Raw genomic sequence first — 19481 nt, forward strand, 5'->3', positions numbered from 1 at the left:
CTGTAGATAATCTTATAAATCTTATATAAATAAGACAACAGAATTAAATAACTGCAGTTAATATTATATAATTTCTTATTATATCTATCTCTGTATAAAGAGATACTATAAGAAATGAGTTACAGAAATATCAGAAGAAAGTTAAATATATATTAAATATTAAATCAGTAACTATATTTGATAACTTTAATTATAAAGTCTGATATATTAGTATATTAATTAATACAGAAGTTATTAATAAAATTAATATTTTATTAAAGACTTAATAAGAATTCTCTTTTATATATTATATTAATTCTGAGAAGTGAAAGATCTATTTCAAATCTCTATATAAATATATACTGTTAAGTTTTATTAGAAATGTTTAAATCATAATTAAAATCTTGAAAGCTGATAATACTATAACAGTATAAGATAAGATTAATATTAAATATATAATATCACTGACTGAAGAATATATTAATATCTTTAAGAAGTGAATAAAATTATAAGTTAAGAATGATAATTATCTTACTTTTCAGAGATGTTTTCACTATTTTATTATCTATTATAGAGAGCTCTGTCAGAGTACTGAGAATGTATATTATAATCTTTTTCTCAATAATCTATAAGATTATTAAAAACTGTTTATTAAGATATATCTGAATGAGTTTTTCTTCACTGATCAAGAACTTATTATTAATATTAATATTAATAATTTAATAAAGTAACTGATCAATTATACATTTAAGAAGATTATTACTAAGTGAAAAAAGCAGTCTCAGACTGATTCTATAACTGTAAAAAAGAATAAGAATAAAGATGAGAATAAAAACACATCTATATAAAAGTACACTCACTGTAAAAGATATGAATATACTATTAACAGATATTTTATCTTACACTCTGATAAAAAGAAAAAGAAGATAAATAAGAAGAATAATAATAAAAAGAAAGAGAAGAAGAATAACTTAATAAGTTTTTAATTAACAGTAAATACAGTAATTATAAAGATTGAGTTCTATTTCTCTTTCACAGTCACTGAAAAATCATTCTCTAAATCTTGATATTTAAATATATATATAAGTCTGAATATGATGAATAAGCTTTATTCTTTTTTAAATATTAAATCTTTTAATAATAACATCTCTGTCAATTCTGCAACTGAGAAAACTGAGTTTATTAAGAAGATTAAAACTATTATCTTAAAGATTGAGAGTAATGATGTTAACTTACAGAATATTCACTATATTTCTAATATTATAGTTAATCTGCTCCCATTTATAAAGCTTAAAGATCAGAGATTTTAATTTATATTATTTTTTACTATTCTCTTATTTTTCATTTACAGAGCTCTGAATAATGTTATTTTTCATATAGTTCAGATCACTTATAACAAAATATACAGAGTTATTGAATGAGAGTTTAATAAGAATCTCAATTATCTGAATAAGAAAGTCAAGTATATTATAATATCTTATAAGTATAATTTTAACTGAAAAGTTGATTTTTCTATGACTGTTATTACTACTGTTGATAACATTGATTCTATAGATATAAAAACAGAGATATTAAAGATATCAAAGACTCTTTTGAATTAATACTATAATATCAGTTATATTCACACTGATGCTATAATTACTATAATCAAGAATTCTTATACTAAAGTTACAATTAAAGATTCTAAGATCAAGTTCTTTTATAAGAAATATGTCAAGATAGATATAATATAAGATTATTTAAAAACACTAATATCTGAATCTATTTAACTTATTAAGAAGATTTATATTAATCTTGTAAATAATGAATATACATTGAAAAATCTCTCTGATTATCTCTTAGAGTCTTATCAGAAAATTAAATACTGAATATTTATCATCTGTGATATAACTTGCTATTATTGAGTATATTTTTTAAAGTTCAAGAATGAGGCTGTTCAATACTTTGAGTTATGACTCAGATTTATAAGTAATCTCAGATATACAGCTCCTACTTTTCTATAGACTGATATTAATAATGTTTTTTAATTCATATATATACATACAGTTATGAATTTATATAATATTAAATAAGAATTAATGACATCTCATTCATCACATTAAGATAGAGTTTTCAAATATGAGATTTATACTATTATAAGACAGGTTAGAGCTACTCTTTTAAAAGATAATCTCTCTAAGAAGTTCTGAATAGATATTCTAGAGACAGTGATTATAATAATTAATAATACTTTTATATCTATAGTTCTTTATAACTTGAAATTTTGATTCTCTACTGCAGAGACTTCTGTGATTTCAAGTTCATATGAGATTTTTTAATATGTACTTATAAACACTCTACTGATTGTGAGGCATTTTCACTGATTAAGTACAGAGGTTTTTATTCACATGTATGAATCTTAGAAGTCTGCAGATAAGCTCTCTTCATATGTTAATTTCTATTATATTATTAAATTCAGTGATGCATTGATATATTATCTATGAAATTCTGAATCTGACAAGATTATTGTCAGTAGTGATATAAGGTTTCTGATTACTGAAAAATCAGAATTAGCTATATCTGTGACACTTATTAATTATATTACTGAGTCAGAACCTGACATTTATCTGATTGATAATGAAGATACTTCTGATATTAATGATCTGAATTCTACATAATTACAGCCTGTGAAAATGCTGACTATATATACTCTGAGCTCTATTACAGATAACCTCTCAAAGTTCTACAAGAATGTCACATCTCAGTCAGAGAGAGTAGAAGATTATTGAAAGAAGTTTATATAATATAAAATTACTGATCTGAAGAGATATAATATATGAAGTTTGATCTCTAGATCTGATATCTCAAAGAGTGAATTAATTACTTCAGACTATTGAGTGTTTCTTGAGAAAGATAGATCTGTGAATCTGAATACTAATTCTGATGATATTTTTAGAAAATCATGTTAAGTGATTATTATTATTATTATTATTCTTCAATTATAGATGTATGCAGTCAGAGGCTATGACATCTACCTGAGAACTAAAAGTTCTCAGGGTTTTTCCTATATCTATAAAGTTAACTATTATACATTCACCAATTTCAGATATGCAAAATCAGAAAATTCCAGCTCAGAATATAAAAACTGTTTACAAATTGCAGTGTTTTAACATCTTCTGATACTTTGAAATCATTTGACAATATCATGACAAAAGAAAAGAGAACACAGTCTTAAAGATAGACACATTAAATAGATAGATAGAAAAGAATAGAAAGAAAAAAGTAAAGTAAAATAAAGAGAGACTGTAATGAAACAAATTATCAAAAGATAGTATATAGCTATTTTAACAGACTATATCTGATTAATTTCCTCCTCTTCATATTCAGATATTTCTGAATTCAGCTATTTTCTTGTAGCTGCTTGAGTTTCTGATAGAAAGTCTATTAAGTATTTAATTCCTGTCTCAGTTGAGAATAAGAATCTCATATTTAATTGATGTAGATCATACTTCTCTTTCAATCTGACTCTGAGACTATTGTATAATGTACAGTGCATTACAATATGCTCAGAATTCTCATTTGCATTGCAGAATGAGCATTTTATTGAATCAAATCTATCATCAAATCTTTGTATATAAGATTTGAAATAGCCATGTTCTAGTTTCAGCTGTATTATAGATGAGAATATTTTCTTTTTACATTTAATTAAACAAGATTTTCACTTGGGTTTTGTTTCAAATCTTGAATAATGTATACTCTTCTTTTATTTCTATCAGCTTTCATTTCACTTGTCTTACCAAGATTCTTTTATTTTTCTCTTTATAAAAGATCAGGATATAATTTTTTGAATAGATCTGCTTAGTTCTGAACCTTTTTTTACAGCTGAATCAGTCAATTCATTATCATGAATATTCATATGAGCAGGAACTCAGTGTAGATGAATTATCAGCTTTGATATTCTTCTCTTTTGAATTTTTAAAACAGAGTTTAAGATCAGTTCAAGATTCATTTGATCATTATAAATCTGACTATTTCTAAGTCTTTTTAAAGCAGCTTGACTATTAGAGAATATTCATATCTCTTTCAAACTATTTTCTCTTTTATAAGATTTTATTTCAATAAGTATGAAAGCTTTCACTATTATAAATAGTTAAGCATCAAAGACTTCAGATTCACAGCCTAAATGTCAGAAATCTGAGATAAAATTAATATTGTCTTCAGTATAAGCAATGCCTGCATCTAATCTATGCAAATTCTCATTTTTTGAGTCATCTGAATAAATCAGAATAGAGTCTTTTATATTAATTGTAGAAATTTTCTTTAAATGCTGTTCATATTCTTTCTCTTTAAATAGTTCACTTATTTGTAAGTCTATAAGAGATTCAAGATTTTCTCTTCAGAGAGATAACTTCTCATGATCAACTTTTTCAATATTTAAAGAAGAAAATTGATTTTTAATCAGTGAGCATAGTCTGTACAGTTGAGAAGACATTTTCTTTAAAGAATTATTTTCATTTCAATCAAGAAATCTATTTCAATTCAGTTCATTTCCAGAGTTAATTGATAGAAATGAAGAAGAGACTCTTTCTCTGATTATATGATTTAAGCTCATCTTTATAACTCTCAGAGCATAGTTCATACAGGCCTTTTCAAATCTAATAGCAGAAGGAAAAATTGAAGCTTCAATTTTCATTGCTTTAATAGAAGATGATTTGAATACTCTCAGAATTCTTCTTAAAGCTCTGTTTTACAGACTTTGAAAGAGTTCAGTGAAATTTTCTTGATTATTTCACTAAACTTAAACTTCATAATCAGCTACTGAGGTAATACAGGCTATATATAACTGTCTCATAGCCTGGAAGAATAGACCTCTCTCTGTATTTAATAGTCTGATAATGTTGTTCAATAGTCTTTCTGTCTTGACAGTTCTTTGTTGAATATGATATTTAAAATTCAACTTGAAGTTTAACTATACTTCTAATCATTTGACATTTAAACTGGGTTTAATTGCTCTATTTAAAAGAGTTAGAAATAGTTCTTTCTCATTGAATCTAGAAAAGAAATGAATTAACTCAGTTTTATTCATATTAAATTAAATTTGATTGATATCTGCTCTGACAAAGATTTTCTTTACAGCTTTTTCAATCACTTTCAAATTCTCTTTGATACTTTTTGAGCTGTAGACTAGATCAACATCATCTACATAACTCAGAGATTACACTATTTTCATATTTCTATCTTTGAATAGATATACAGTGTATATTATAAATAAAATGAGTGAGATTGACAATTTCTACAGTACTTCTATTTTTATCTCAGTCTTATCTTATTTCATTTCATCAAAGAAAAGTTGTATGATTCTTTTAGACATAAAACAGTTAACTCATTTTATTAGAGAAAGTGATAGTTTTAACATCTTCAAAGTCTGAATTAACTTTAACTTTGAAACATGATCAAATGCTTCTTTTATATCAATAAAAACTGCAGTTGAGACCAGATCTTCATACTTTGCTATTTAAATATCATGAACAACTGAGAGATCAGTGTCAATTGTAGAACATTGTTTTCTATCTCTCATTTGTTCACTGAATAAAAGAGAGTTATTAATAGAGCTTATAAAAGATAGTTGAGTAGCTATTATCTTTTTCAAAACCTTTTCTAGACAGTTTAATAGAGATATTACTCTATATGACTTAGGAATTGAAGTTTTTCTATTAGGTTTTACAAGAATTACTTCAGTGACTTCTCTCCAGCATTCAGAATGATATTCATTTTTCAAGAGATTGAAAAAGAGCTCAAAATACTCATTCTTTAAGTAGGAATATGTATTTTGAATAATCAAGTGATTAATTGAATCAGGCCCTGCAGCAGTTTTAACAGAACTTGAGAAGATAGCTGACTCTAATTCATCTTATGTAAGATCAGGCCATTCCCAGTCATTTTCATCAATGTAGTTGAGAAGTGATATATTCTCTTTCTCTGAATCTGAATCTGATGAGATTTGAAAGAGAATTCTCATGAAAGTGTGACATTTTTTCTCAAAAGAGTTTGCTGTATATAATTCATTCTGAAACTCATATTCTAAGACTGAAAGTTTTGCTACACTTCTTGTTTTAGTATAGTTAAAAGCTTTAAAAACTTCCTTTTCTGATACTTCTTTAAGAAATTTATTTCAGCAGTCTGTTTTAACTCTTTTAATATCTGAAAAATATTTATTTCTGACAGCTTTGAACTCTTTATCAGATATTATATCATTCTTTCAATCTCTTCTAGCAGCAGCTAATTCTTTTCTTTTAGATGAGATATTCTCATTTCATTAAGGTTTTGAATACTCAGAAGATTTTCTCTTTGAAATATTATCTCTAACACTTGTTAGAATAATAGATGTAATAAGCTTCACTCTATTCTTAAGCATTTCATTTGACATATCTTGATCAGAATTTCAATATAGCTCACTCTGTCTTTCAGATTTTAACAGTTTTATGCTTTCTTCAACTGCTTTTCAATCAGCTTTTTCAAAGTTAAACTGATTAGAGAGAAGAGGGTTTGCACTCATTTATTTTTCACTCAGTTCAATATTGAATTGAATAATCTCATGATCTGATTCTGATGTCTCATTTGAATTAATAAACTAGTTTACAAGTCTTTTTTTCATTAAATTTTGTGATATGAAGATTAGATCTATAATAGATTTCTGTTTCATGTCTTTTCTAAAGAATGTTTGTTGATCAGACTTATTAACTAAATCTATTAAATGCTCAAAGATTCATTTAATCAGATTATCAGCTCTTACTACTCTCTTGCATTCTGAATTTCATCAGAGATGATGTGCATTGAAATCTCCTATAATTATAGAGTTTCTTAATGAAGTTATGATCAGAAATTCTCTATCAATTGTTCAGATATTGTTATTTTTCTTCAATGACTTTTCATTATAGATATTTATGAGCTGTATGATATCAAACTCATTCTCTTTATCTATAATATCACTCACTGGAATATCAGGGTCAGACATGATATCAAATCTTAGATTAAATTAATATCTTGATCTCTTTCTTTCATAGATCACTACTCTTGACTTTATCTCAGACTTTTGAGATAGAAAGCAGTAGTCACTTGAATGAGAAATAATGTATTTTTACTCAGCATCAAAATTCAGTTCCTGAAGTAGTAGAAAATTAACTTTTTATTCAAATTCAATTTAAAGACAAGAATAAATACAATTTGAGTTTCTATTCATATTATTATAAATAAATGTGATTTTTGAAGAGTTTTTAAACTTTTTTTATTATTTTTATTATATATTCATACTAAAAGAGAGTAGAGATTGAGCAGAATCTAATTACTATCATCAGATAGTAGATTATAACTATTTTGAAAAGTAGGAATCTCAACTGCTTTCATTATATCTAGTTTATTATCAGAGTCATTTCTCAATTCTCTAATATTAACAGGAGTTTGAGGATTCAAATTCTGTTTACATTTAGCTGGAAAATTGAAGTTTGAAGATTTAAATAGTTGAGAGTTTCTTCTTTTTGAGCTTGCAGTTGTAGATTTACTGACTTGACTCTTCTCTTCAGTTTTAGATTGACTTTGAGCTTCATCTTTTCTTCAGTTCTTTTGAGTTCTTGAAGCAAACATACACTCTTTTGAGCTAGATGCATGTTTTTCTTTGCAATTAGAGCACTTAAGCAGAGTATATTGACATATTTCATCTCTTTTTGAGCATGTTTCATATTTATGCTCACTAGTTTTGTGATCTCTGGTACAGAATGCACATTTTGAGTCTCTAAAACATAAGATTGCAAAGTATCTATATCTTTGACAGTTTGAACACTGTGTTTGAGCTTTGAGGTTCATTCTTGAGTCTTTGTATTCATGAACTCTCATTTTCAAATCTGCTACTCTTACTTCAGAGATCTTTGACTGTTTAAGTGTCTTTGTATATACTAGAATAGAGACATTTCTTCTACTTTGTCTAAACTCAATTGAATTTAGTCATACAGACTCTTTTCTCAGTTGAATAGAGTTATGTTCTTCTAATTCATTTTTAAGAAGTAGCATTTATTCTTCACAGTCAAAAATTTCAACTGGAATATCATGAAGAATGAATTTGTCTTACTTTTCATCTCTCTCAGATAGAATTATTGTGTTTAACAAAGATTCTACTGCTGATTTTCAGAGATTCTTATTCTGAATAAGGAATTCTGCACTGAATTCAGGCATTATAGTCAGAATGATGGAGTTTTCAAAGAATGATGACTCAATTGAAGCTATAACTGATTTTTGAACTTCAATATCAGTTATCAACTGAGAAAAGAACTGCTGATTAATTTCATTTCTGATTCTGAAAATGAGATTTGAGTTTAGCTTGTTTCTTTGTAAGATGTTCTGATTTGAGACTTTGAAAATAAGTCTTTTATTTCTGAAGATTTGAAAGTTTTTCTTCTTTTGCAATTTTTTCTTTACTTTTCTATGAATAGAAGTATGTGCATTATTCTTCTCAGTTTTCTCAGGATTTTGAGCAGGTTTTGAGATAGCAGGTTTAGAGACAGCAGATTCAGCTGCTTGAGCATATGATTTCTTCTGATTTAAAGAAGAAGAAGAAGAAGAAGCAGAAAAGAAAGAGAAGTAAACTGAAGAGTCAGTAATTGTATTAGAAATTTTCAAAGTTTTTAGAACTGTATTTGAGATTTCAAGTTTGAACTTGATCACTTTCTGTAGTTGTCTAGCCTGAGCATGAAGAATTAACAGAACTTCTTCATTCATCTCACTCAGACACTACTTTTCAAGAATTTTACTTGCTTTTTCAAGTTTCTGTATTTCAAGAACTTGTTATTTCTCTATTTCTTCTTTCTTTCTTTCCTTCAGAATTTCAATCTCAGGAATAGCAGTTGAGAAGGCATCTTTTTCCACATCAACTGAGTGTACTTTTAAACTCATTATTCTTACTCAATGAAAAGTTGATCAGACTGCTTTAATTAAGATATTTATTGAACTCTGTTGAATTGAAAAGTTGATCAGACTGTTTCAATTAAGAGATTTCTAAGTCTGTTTTCAATTGAAAAGTTGGTCAGACTGTTTCAAAAGAAGAATAAAAGACTTTTGTGTATAAAACACCTGATTTTTTTCACACTAGTTCAGTAACTAGGTTAGATTTTTGAAGAGAATCTAATAAACTAAAATTGATTTTTAAGATAAATTAATAAAATCTTTACAATCTCTTTCTTGAGATACAGTGAGGAAAAGTATGATATCAATTGATAATAAATTAGATAATATAACAGTTTTTGAGAGAAAAACTGACAAAAAATAAATCAATTTTTTGCAGAGAAATTGATTAAAACTATTCAATTTTATTCTAAATCATTCAATTCTTCTCACACAACAAGTGTGCAACTCGAATCAGTTAATAAAGAGTGTAAAAAACAATTAAGTATTAATAAAAGCTCTTCAGCCACTGAAAAAGTAATTCTTACTTAAAAGAATATGAAATTATAACAGAAAACAACTCTGTTTTTAATTCTTTGTAAGAATATTGTATACAACTCAGAGAAAAACACCTTACTTTTTCAAGAGAAGTAAAAAACTATTTCTAAGATCTTTTTTTTTTTGCATTAACTGCTACAGAACAATGAGATAGAAACTGCTAAGATATGCACTACTGTATACTCTCTATCAAGACTTTCCCTCTTCAGAGTCTTGATATTATAGAGAATATAAGTCTGTTTCTATATGATAATGTAAATATTGCCAGCGGGATGTAGAGAAACTGGTTATTTATATCTCAAAATAGAAGACTTTGTCAATGATTATATCAATATAGAGTTAATTCTCAAATTCAATAGAAACCTAGTGTTGCTGTTCTCAATCCCTTGCAGAATCTATTGAATATTGATGTATTAAAACTAGATTTAATATATCTCACTGTGCAGGGATCCATGTTAAGTGATTTATAATAACTGACTTAAGAAGAATTCTAGAGAAGAGATCTATACTTCTATTATCACTGATACTGCTAATTATAGTCTTTTTATAATAGCAGTACTACACAGTTGAACACTCTGTTAAGTGAATATAGTAATAACATATTTATGTGAGTATCTTACTAAGAAGGTTTATATAAGATAATTCACTGAATTTGAGACAGGTTCACTGAAAATACTTATCTGTGTGATTGAGAGTAGTCTATACAGTCTGAACTCTGCAGCAAAGATCTGATATAATTACTTAACAGCTCTGCTGAGTAATCTTGAATTTGCAGTCAGTATCTATGATTCAGTACTCTGATATTATATATTCAGATATCATCTTTATATAATAATCTATGTTAATAATCTTAACATCATATCTGAAGTCTCTGAGAATGTTGATTCACTAGTGAGTATACTCACTTACTCAGTGAGAAATTGAAAGTGAAGAACCTATATTAACTAACTAAGTATTTAAGTATGAAAGTCAATTGTTCTGATAAAGGAATTAATTTAATATATTATTAATATATTAAATATCTTATTAAAGATTTTTATCTTAATGATGCAGCTGTTATTAAAATACTGATAAAGAATGAATTTCACATTAATAATTCTTCAATATCTGAGAAAGAGACTGATTTCATAATTCAGTGATATTAATATAGTGTGAGCTGCTTGCAGTATCTTACAGTTAAAATACATTCTAATATCACTTACACTGTCTCACTACTCACTCAATGAAATCTTGATTCAACATCTCAATGTTGAAAGAATCTGTTACACATTATATATTATTTGAAAGATATAATGAATTTGAGCATTTTCTACAGATGCAGTCTGTATAAGAAGTCTATTTCTCTCAATTTCTTCCATGATTTCTACTTACTCTTCAGCTACTCAGATTCTGATTGAGCAGGCCTCTTAAATAATAATAGAAAATCAATATTCAGCTATATTTTTAAGCTTACAGACAGTCTGATTTTGTGATAATTAGCAAAGCAATCTTGTATATCTTTAAGTTTCAATGAGACTGAATATATAACTCTTAGTAAGACAGTCTGTGAAGTAACATGAATTCAGAATCTCATGATTAAGCTTAACTTCATTATCACATCTTTAATACAGATTCTTATCAATAATAAGAATATCATAGATCTTATAAAGATAACAGTCATTACACTCTAAAGTAAGCACATTGACACATGTTTTCATTTTTCACATTGACAGTTGAATCAGAGAATTATTAATTTGAAATATATTCTCATCACTCAGATAACAGTAAATGAACTCACTAAATCTCTAAATACTGTGATATTTGCATGATTCATGATTTTGCTAGATCTTACAGATGTAAAAGTTAAAAATGCTTGATTTTACATTTGTATTTGATTTTGACAGACTATCTTAGTGAATTGAGTGTTTTTGTATATAATTCTTATTATCTCAAGAGTAGACTGGCCGCCGGGACCATGAATTTCATGTTTGGTCTCATTTGGTCTGGTCTCATACATTTCTTGGCGTGAATCCCGCTGGGACTGGCTATCAAAAAAACATGTAAAGTGACTATATATCAGATCTTAAAATGAAATCATGACATGAAAAAAATGAGAAAGTGATCTCATTTGGTTCTATTTAGTCCCATTCTTGACTTAAAGTTACTATTTTTAGACATTTTAAGGTTTTTTTTAGACTATTTTTAATTTTTTAAAAAGTAACACTTTTTGATAACACTCAAATGAGATTTAAAGTCATTTAAAGCAATAAAAATAATTTAAATTAAGAAGTGAAAATCATGGTCTCATTTGAAAAATGTGACAAGAGTAGACAGTAAGTCTCACTGAGACAGTATAGAACTACTATCTAATGTTAAAACCATGTAATGAGATCAGTCAAATTGGTAATGAGACTATCAAAAAATCTGGTCCTGGTCTCAGACATGGTCACACGGTCAGTCTACTCAAGAGAAGGTGTTGACTGTTACAGTCATTGCAGTTAGTAATCTCATTATATCATGTGATTCATTTCTATATTATGTTCTTATAGATAGATCTATTAATACAATCTTCAACTATTCTACATATACTCTGTTATTATTATTATTATTATTATAATTATTATTATTTCATTATTGTGGCAGATGTATTGCTTGCGAAAACAGAATTTTCCCAGCCTCTCTGAAAATTAGTAGTAAAACACTATAAAAAAGTCAAAATATTCACCTTTCTCTAGAATCATTCAATTATCATTAAATATGTGTCTTTTTCAATCAATTATCATTCAAATACACATCTTTCTTACCTTTATCATCAATATGTCATCTCAAATTAGTGATTTCATCATCAAGATTATACATCTTAAGAATGATTATAAGTCTGCTGAGATTGTACAGAGTATGAATTGCCATCTGATCACTGTATATTAAATTCAATAAAATCTTCACTGCTTTGAAACTGCTAGAGAATCTTATTCAATATATGTCGGATTTCCTCTACGGGCTGACCGCTTCTGCCTAAGCGAGGTGTTCACTGATCACTTGACAAACGCCTATCACATATAAAAAGCCGCACAATAGCTAGTTCTTGATAATATAACCAACTACTCTATTATATCACCTTCTTCAGATTATATCTCTTTTACACATAAGAATCTGATCTAACTTGCTATAATCTTTCACTACATACTATCATTGTATACACAAGCTATTATTCAGCTTTGAATCATCTCATTCAGTGATTTTATAATAACTTCACTCTGTTAATTATTCAGTTCTGTTAATCTTTTATTCAACTACTAACTTTGCAAACTTTTATAATAAGTACTTTACTCAAATTATTCTCATTGATCTATTATTTAACATTTAATCTGTGTTTTTATAAATAAGAATGTAGACAGTGAATATATCTCTCTAAGCAGCTTTAGTATTAAGGTAATATTATCTTACTTAAATCTATATTAATTACTAGAAGTAAAAATATTTAATGTAATTAATACATATATATAATATCTTTGAATAAGAGTTACTTAAGCTGTAATTACTGTCTTAGATAGCTTAGAAGATTTGAATCAAAATAAATATAAACTGTAATATAAGAGAGAGAGAAAATCTTCTTTTAATAAAATACTCTATACTTAAGATAGTCTCACTGATAAGATTACTGAAATAATAGTATATTTTACTTATTTATAAGAGACAGAGTTCTTTGAAGTAAATGCAATGAAAATTATCTATAAATAATAACTATAAAAGTAGAAAATAAATTTCAACTCTATTATAAACTTAGTTACTGAAATCATTAATTAATTTTAATTACTTTATTACAAACTCACTCAATTTTTTGAATAAGAACTCGCTGATAGATTCATTGAAAAGCTCTTAATTATACAAGCATTTTGACCTTATCACTGACTTCATACTCTGTGTGATAATGAAGTTATTCAGTTAAATATGAATCAGATATTGTTTGAAACTTCTGTGTGAAATGATTCTCTGTTCACCTCTATCACATCACAACTCTGAGTTAAATTGCTATACAAATTGTAAGATGAAGAGATCTAGTTATATACATCAATCTTCTTATTTTGAAGATTTTCAATCTGTGATTGTAAAGATATCTGAGAAGTAATCTTTATAAAAACTCTATCTATCTTTAATGTTTCAAAATATTAATGTTAAGTCTCACTTATATATCACTCTTCACAATCTAATCTATCTTCAGTAGAAAGATATAAAAAGATATCTTAGTAATAGTATTAAGTATATAATTAACAGATATATTTAAAGTGCAATCTTCATATCTGTCTTTGATATATCAATACATTAATATCAAGTCTCACTTGTGTATTATCTCATTCAACCTAATCTATCTCTGATAAAAAGATATAAAAAGATACTTCATTAACAGTATTTAATACATAATCAGCAGACAATAATAACTATAAAATCAGTATACTTCAAGATCTGACTGAGTCTTTAATCTCTGTATAGTGAGATATATTAAATCTAGTTTTAATATCTCAATATTCAATAGATTCTGTAAGAAATTAAGAACAGCAATACTAGATTTCTATTGAATTTGAGAATTAACTCTATATTAATATTATTATTAACAAAGTCTTCTATTTTAAGATATAAATAATCAGTTTCTCTACATTCTGCTGATAATATTTATATTATTATATAGAAATAGACTTAAATACTCTATAATATCAAGACTCTGAAGAGAGAAAGTCTTGATAGAGAGTATATAGTAGTGTTATTATTATTATTATTCTTCAATTATAGATGTATGCAGTCAGAGACTATGACATCTACCTGAGAACTTTTAGTTCTCAGGGTTTTTCCTATATCTGTAAAGTTAACTATTATACATTCATCAATTTCAGATATGCAAAATCAGAAAATTCCAGCCCAGAATACAAAAACTGTTTACAAATTGCAGTGTTTTAACATCTTCTGATACTTTGAAATCATTTGACAATATCATGACAAAGGAAAAGAGAACACAGTCTTAAAGATAGACACATTAAATAGATAGACAGAAAGAAATTGAAAGGAAAAGATAAAGTAAAGAAAGACTGTAACAAAACAAATTATTAAAAGATAGTATATAGCTATTTTAACAGACTATATCTGATTGATTTCCTCCTCTTCATATTCAGATAATTCTGAATTTAGTCATTTTCTTGTAGCTGCTTGAGTTTCTGATAGAAAGTCTATTAAATATTTAATTCCTGTCTCAGTTGAGAATAAGAATCTCATATTTAATTGATTTAGATCATACTTCTCTTTCAATCTGACTCTGAGACTATTGTATAATGCACAGTGTATTACAATATACTCAGAATTCTCATTTGCATTGCAGAATGAGCATTCTATTGAGTCAAATCTATCATCAAATCTTTGTATATAAGATTTGAAATAGCCATGTCCTAGTTTCAGCTGTATTATAGATGAGAATATTTTCTTTTTACATTTAATTGAACAAGATTTCCACTTGGGTTTTGTTTCAAATCTTGAATAATGTATACTCTTCTTTTGTTTCTGCCAGCTTTCATTTCACTTGTCTAAACAAGATTCTTTTATTTTTCTCTTTATAAAAGACCAGGACACAACTTTTTGAATAGATCTGCTTAATTCTGCACCCTTTTTTGCAGCTGAATCAGTCAATTCATTATCATGAATATTCATATGAGCAGGAACCCAGTGTAAATGAATTATCAGCTTTGATGTTCTTCTCTTTTGAATTTTCAAAACAGAGTTTAAGATCAGTTCAAGATTCATTTGATCATTATGAATCTGACTATTTCTAAGTCTTTTTAAAGCAGCTTGACTATCAGAGAATATTCATGTCTCTTTCAAACTATTTCCTCTTTTATGAGATTTTATTTCTATGAGTTTGAAAGCTTTCACTATTGCAAATAGTTCAGCATCAAAGACTTCAGATTCACAGCCTAGATTTCAGAAATCTGAGATAAAATTGATATTATCTTCAGTATAAGCAATGCCTGTACCTAATCTATTCAGATTCTCATTCTTTGAGTTATCTGAATAAATCAGAATAGAGTCTTTTATATTGATTGTAGAAATTCTCTTCAAATGCTGTTCATATTCTTTCTCTTTTGATAGTTCACTTATTTGTAAGTCTATAAGAGATTCAAGCTTTTCTCTCCAGGGAGATAACTTCTCATGATCCACTTTTTCAATATTTAAAGAAGAAAATTGATTTTTAATCAGAGAGTATAGTCTGTAAAGTTGAGAAGGCAGTTTCTTTGAAGAATCATTTTCATTTCAATCAAGAAATCTATTTCAATTCAGTTCATTTCCAGAGTTAATTGATGAAAATGAAGACAAGACTCTTTCTCTGATTATATGATTTGAGCTCATCTTTATAACTCTCAGAGCATAGTTCATACAGGCCTTTTCAAATCTAATAGCAGGAGGAGGAATTGAAGCTTCAATTTCCATTGCTTTAATAGGAGATGATTTGAATGCTTTCAGAATTCTTCTCAAGGCTCTGTTTTGCAGACTTTGAAAGAGTTCAGTGAAATTCCCTTGATTATTTCATCACACTTAAACTCTATAATCAGCTACTGATGTAATACAGGCTATATATAACTGTCTCATAGCCTGGAAGAATAGACCTCTCTCTGTATTTGATAGTCTGATTATGTTATTCAATAGCCTTTCTGCCTTGACAGTTCTTTGTTGAATGTGATATTTAAAGTTCAACTTGGAGTTTAATCATACTCCTAATCATTTGATATTTACACTGGGTTTAATCTCTCTATTTAAAAGAGATAGAGACAGTTCTTTCTCATTGAATCTAGGAAAGAAATGAATTAACTCAGTTTTATTCATATTAAATTGAATTTGATTGATATCTGCTCTAACAAAGATTTTCTTTACAGCTTCTTCAATCACTTTCAAATTCTCTTTGATAGTTTTTGAGCTGTAGACTAGACCATTATCATTTATATAACTTGGAGATCTTACTATTCTTATATTTCTATTCTTGAATAGATATGCAGTGTATATTGCAAATAAAATGAGTGAGATTGAAGATTCTTGTGATACTTCTATTTTTATCTCAGTCTTGTCTTATTTCATTTCATCAAAGAAAAGTTATATAATTCTTTTAGATATAAAACAGTTAACTCATTTTATTAGAGAAAGTGACAGTTTTAACATTTTCAATGTCTGAATTAGCTTTGACTTTGAAACATGATCAAATGCTTCTTTTATATTAATAAAAACTGCAGTTGAGACCAGATCTTCATGCTTTGCTATTTGAATATCATGAATAACTGAGAGAACAGTGTCAATTGCAGAACACTGTTTTCTATTCCTTATTTGTTCACTGAATAAAAGAGAATTACTGACAGAGCTTATAAAAGATAGTCAAGTAGCTATTATCTTTTCTAAAACCTTTTCTAGACAGTTCAATAGAGATATTACTCTATATAACTTAGGAATTGAAGTTTTTCTATTAAACTTTGTAAGAATCACTCCAGTGGCTTCTCTCCAGCATTCAGAATGATATTCATTTTTCAAGAGATTGAAAAAGAGCTCAAAATATTCATTCTTTAAGTAGGAGTATGTATTTTGAATAATCAAGTGATTAATTGAATCAGGCCCTGCAGCAGTCTTAACTGAACTTGAGAAAATAGCTGACTCTAATTCATCTTGAGTAAGATCAGGCCATTCCCAGTCATTTTCATCAATATAGTTAAGAAGTGATATATTCTCTTCCTCTGAATCTGAATCTGATGAGTATTGAAAGAGAGTTCTTATAAAAGCTTGACATTTTTTCTCAAAAGAGTTTGCTGTATATGATTCATTCTGAAACTCATATTCTAAGATTGGAAGTTTTGCTACACTTCTTGTTTTAGTATAGTTAAAAGCTTTAAAAACTTTCTTTTCTTATGCTTCTTCAAGAAATTTATTCCAGCAGTCTGTTTTAGCTTTTTTAATATCTGAAAAATATTCATTTCTGACAGCTTTGAACTCTTCATCAGATATTACATCATTCTTTCAATCTCTTCTAGCAGTAGCTAATTCTTTTCTTTTAGATGAGATATTCTCATTTCACTAAGGTTTTAAATACTCAGAAGATTTTCTCTTTGAAATATTATCTCTAACACTTGTTAGAATAATAGATGTAATAAGCTTCACTCTATTCTCAAGCATTTCATTTGAGATATCTTGACCAGAATTTCAATATAGCTCATTCTGTCTTTCAGATTTTAATAGTTTTATGCTTTCTTCAACTGCTTTTCAATCAGCTTTTTCAAAGTTAAACTGATTAGAGAGAAGAGGATTTTCACTCATTTGTTTTTCACTCAGTTCAATCTCAAATTGAATAATCTCATGATCTGATCCTGATGTCTCATTTGAATCAATAAACCAGTTTACAAGTCATCTTTTTATTAGATTTTATGACATGAAGATTAGATCTATAATAGATTTCTGTTTCATGCCTTTTCTAAAGAATGTTTGTTGATCAGACTTATTAACCAAATCTATTGAATGCTCAAAGGTTCATTCAACTAGATTATCAGCTCTCACTGCTCTCTTGCATTCTGAATTTCATCAGAGATGATATGCATTGAAATCTCCTGCAATTATAGAGTTTCTTGATGAAGTTATGTTCAGAAATCCTCTATCAATTGTTCAGATATTGTTATTTTCCTTCAATGACTTTTCATTATAGATATTTATGAGCTGTATAGTATCAAACTCATTTTCTTTATCTATAATATCACCCACCAGAATATCAGAGTCAGACATGATATCAAATCTTAGATTAAATTGATATCTTAATCTCTTTCTTTCATAGATCACTACTCTTGACTTTATCTCAGACTTTTGAGGTAAAAAGCAGTAGTAGCTTGAATGAGAAATGACATATTTTTACTCAGCATCAAAATTCGGCTTCTGAAGCAGTATAAAATCAACTTTTTATTCAAATGCAATTTGAAGACAAGAATAAATGCAATTTAAGTTTCTATTCACATTATTTTGAATAAATGTGATTTTTGAAGAGTTTTTAAACTTTTTTTGTTGTTTTTGTTATTATTATTATTATTATTATTCTTCCATTATACTCATATGCAAGCGGAGCTTATGATGAGTCCTTGCGTGATGTTAAATACAGGCCAAGTGTTGGTTATACAGGAGGAAATACAGGTGTTGAGACCATGCCAAGATAACAAGAACATAGGAAATACAAAGAAGTGACAATTAAATACATATGATAATAACTTCCCAGCCCAGGAACATAGAGCAATTTTATTGAAGCGATTTGTACACCTCTGTATTTATTAGGAACCTGAGGTGCTTGGGTTCCGGATTTAATGTATCCCCTGCGGGTTTCGAACCCACACGCCCTGGTTTCCCACGCCAAGGCGCTACCGGGTGGCCGCATTAACCATTCGGCCACCGGGGCTTGTTGTTTTTGTTGTATATTCATACTAAAAGAGAAAAGAGTAGAATCTAATCACTATCATCAGATAGTAGATTATAACTATTCTTAAAAGTAGAAATCTTAACTGCTTACATTATATCTAGTTTATTATCAGAGTCATTTCTCAATTCTCTAATCTTAACAGAAGTTTGAGAATTCAAATTCTGTTTACATTTAGCTGGAGAATTAGAGTTTGAAGATTTAGATAGTTGAGAGTTTCTTCTTTTTGAGCTTGCAGTTATAAGTCTACTGGCTTAACTCTTCTCTTCAGTTCTAGATTGACTTTGAGCTTCATCTTTTCTTCAGTTCTTTTGAGTTCTAGAAGCAAATATACATTCTTTTGAGCTAGATACATGTTTTTCTTTGCAATTAGAGCACTTAAGCAGAGTATATTGACAAATTTCATCTCTTTTTGAGCATGTTTCACATTTATGCTCACTAGTTTTGTGATCTCTGACACAGAATGCACATTTTGAGTCTCTAAAACATAAGATTGCAAAGTATTCATATCTTTGACAGTTTGAACACTGTGTTTGAGCTTTGAGATTCATTCTTGAGTCTTTGTATTCATGAACTCTCATTTTCA

At 27.6% G+C, this 19481-nt stretch overlaps 1 pseudogene across 1 annotated transcript; it reads right to left on the reverse strand.

Moving 5' to 3' along the window:
- Nucleotides 1–18788: 18788 nt before the first annotated feature.
- BDBG_17864 lies at nt 18789–18877 on the reverse strand (annotated as a pseudogene). Its single transcript has one exon. The product of its transcript is annotated as a tRNA-OTHER (tRNA).
- Between the last annotated feature and the right edge of the window lie 604 nt (nt 18878–19481).

Source organism: Blastomyces gilchristii, assembly GCF_000003855.2.
Source record: "Blastomyces gilchristii SLH14081 genomic scaffold supercont1.29, whole genome shotgun sequence".
In the NCBI taxonomy this organism is placed as follows: domain Eukaryota; kingdom Fungi; phylum Ascomycota; class Eurotiomycetes; order Onygenales; family Ajellomycetaceae; genus Blastomyces; species Blastomyces gilchristii.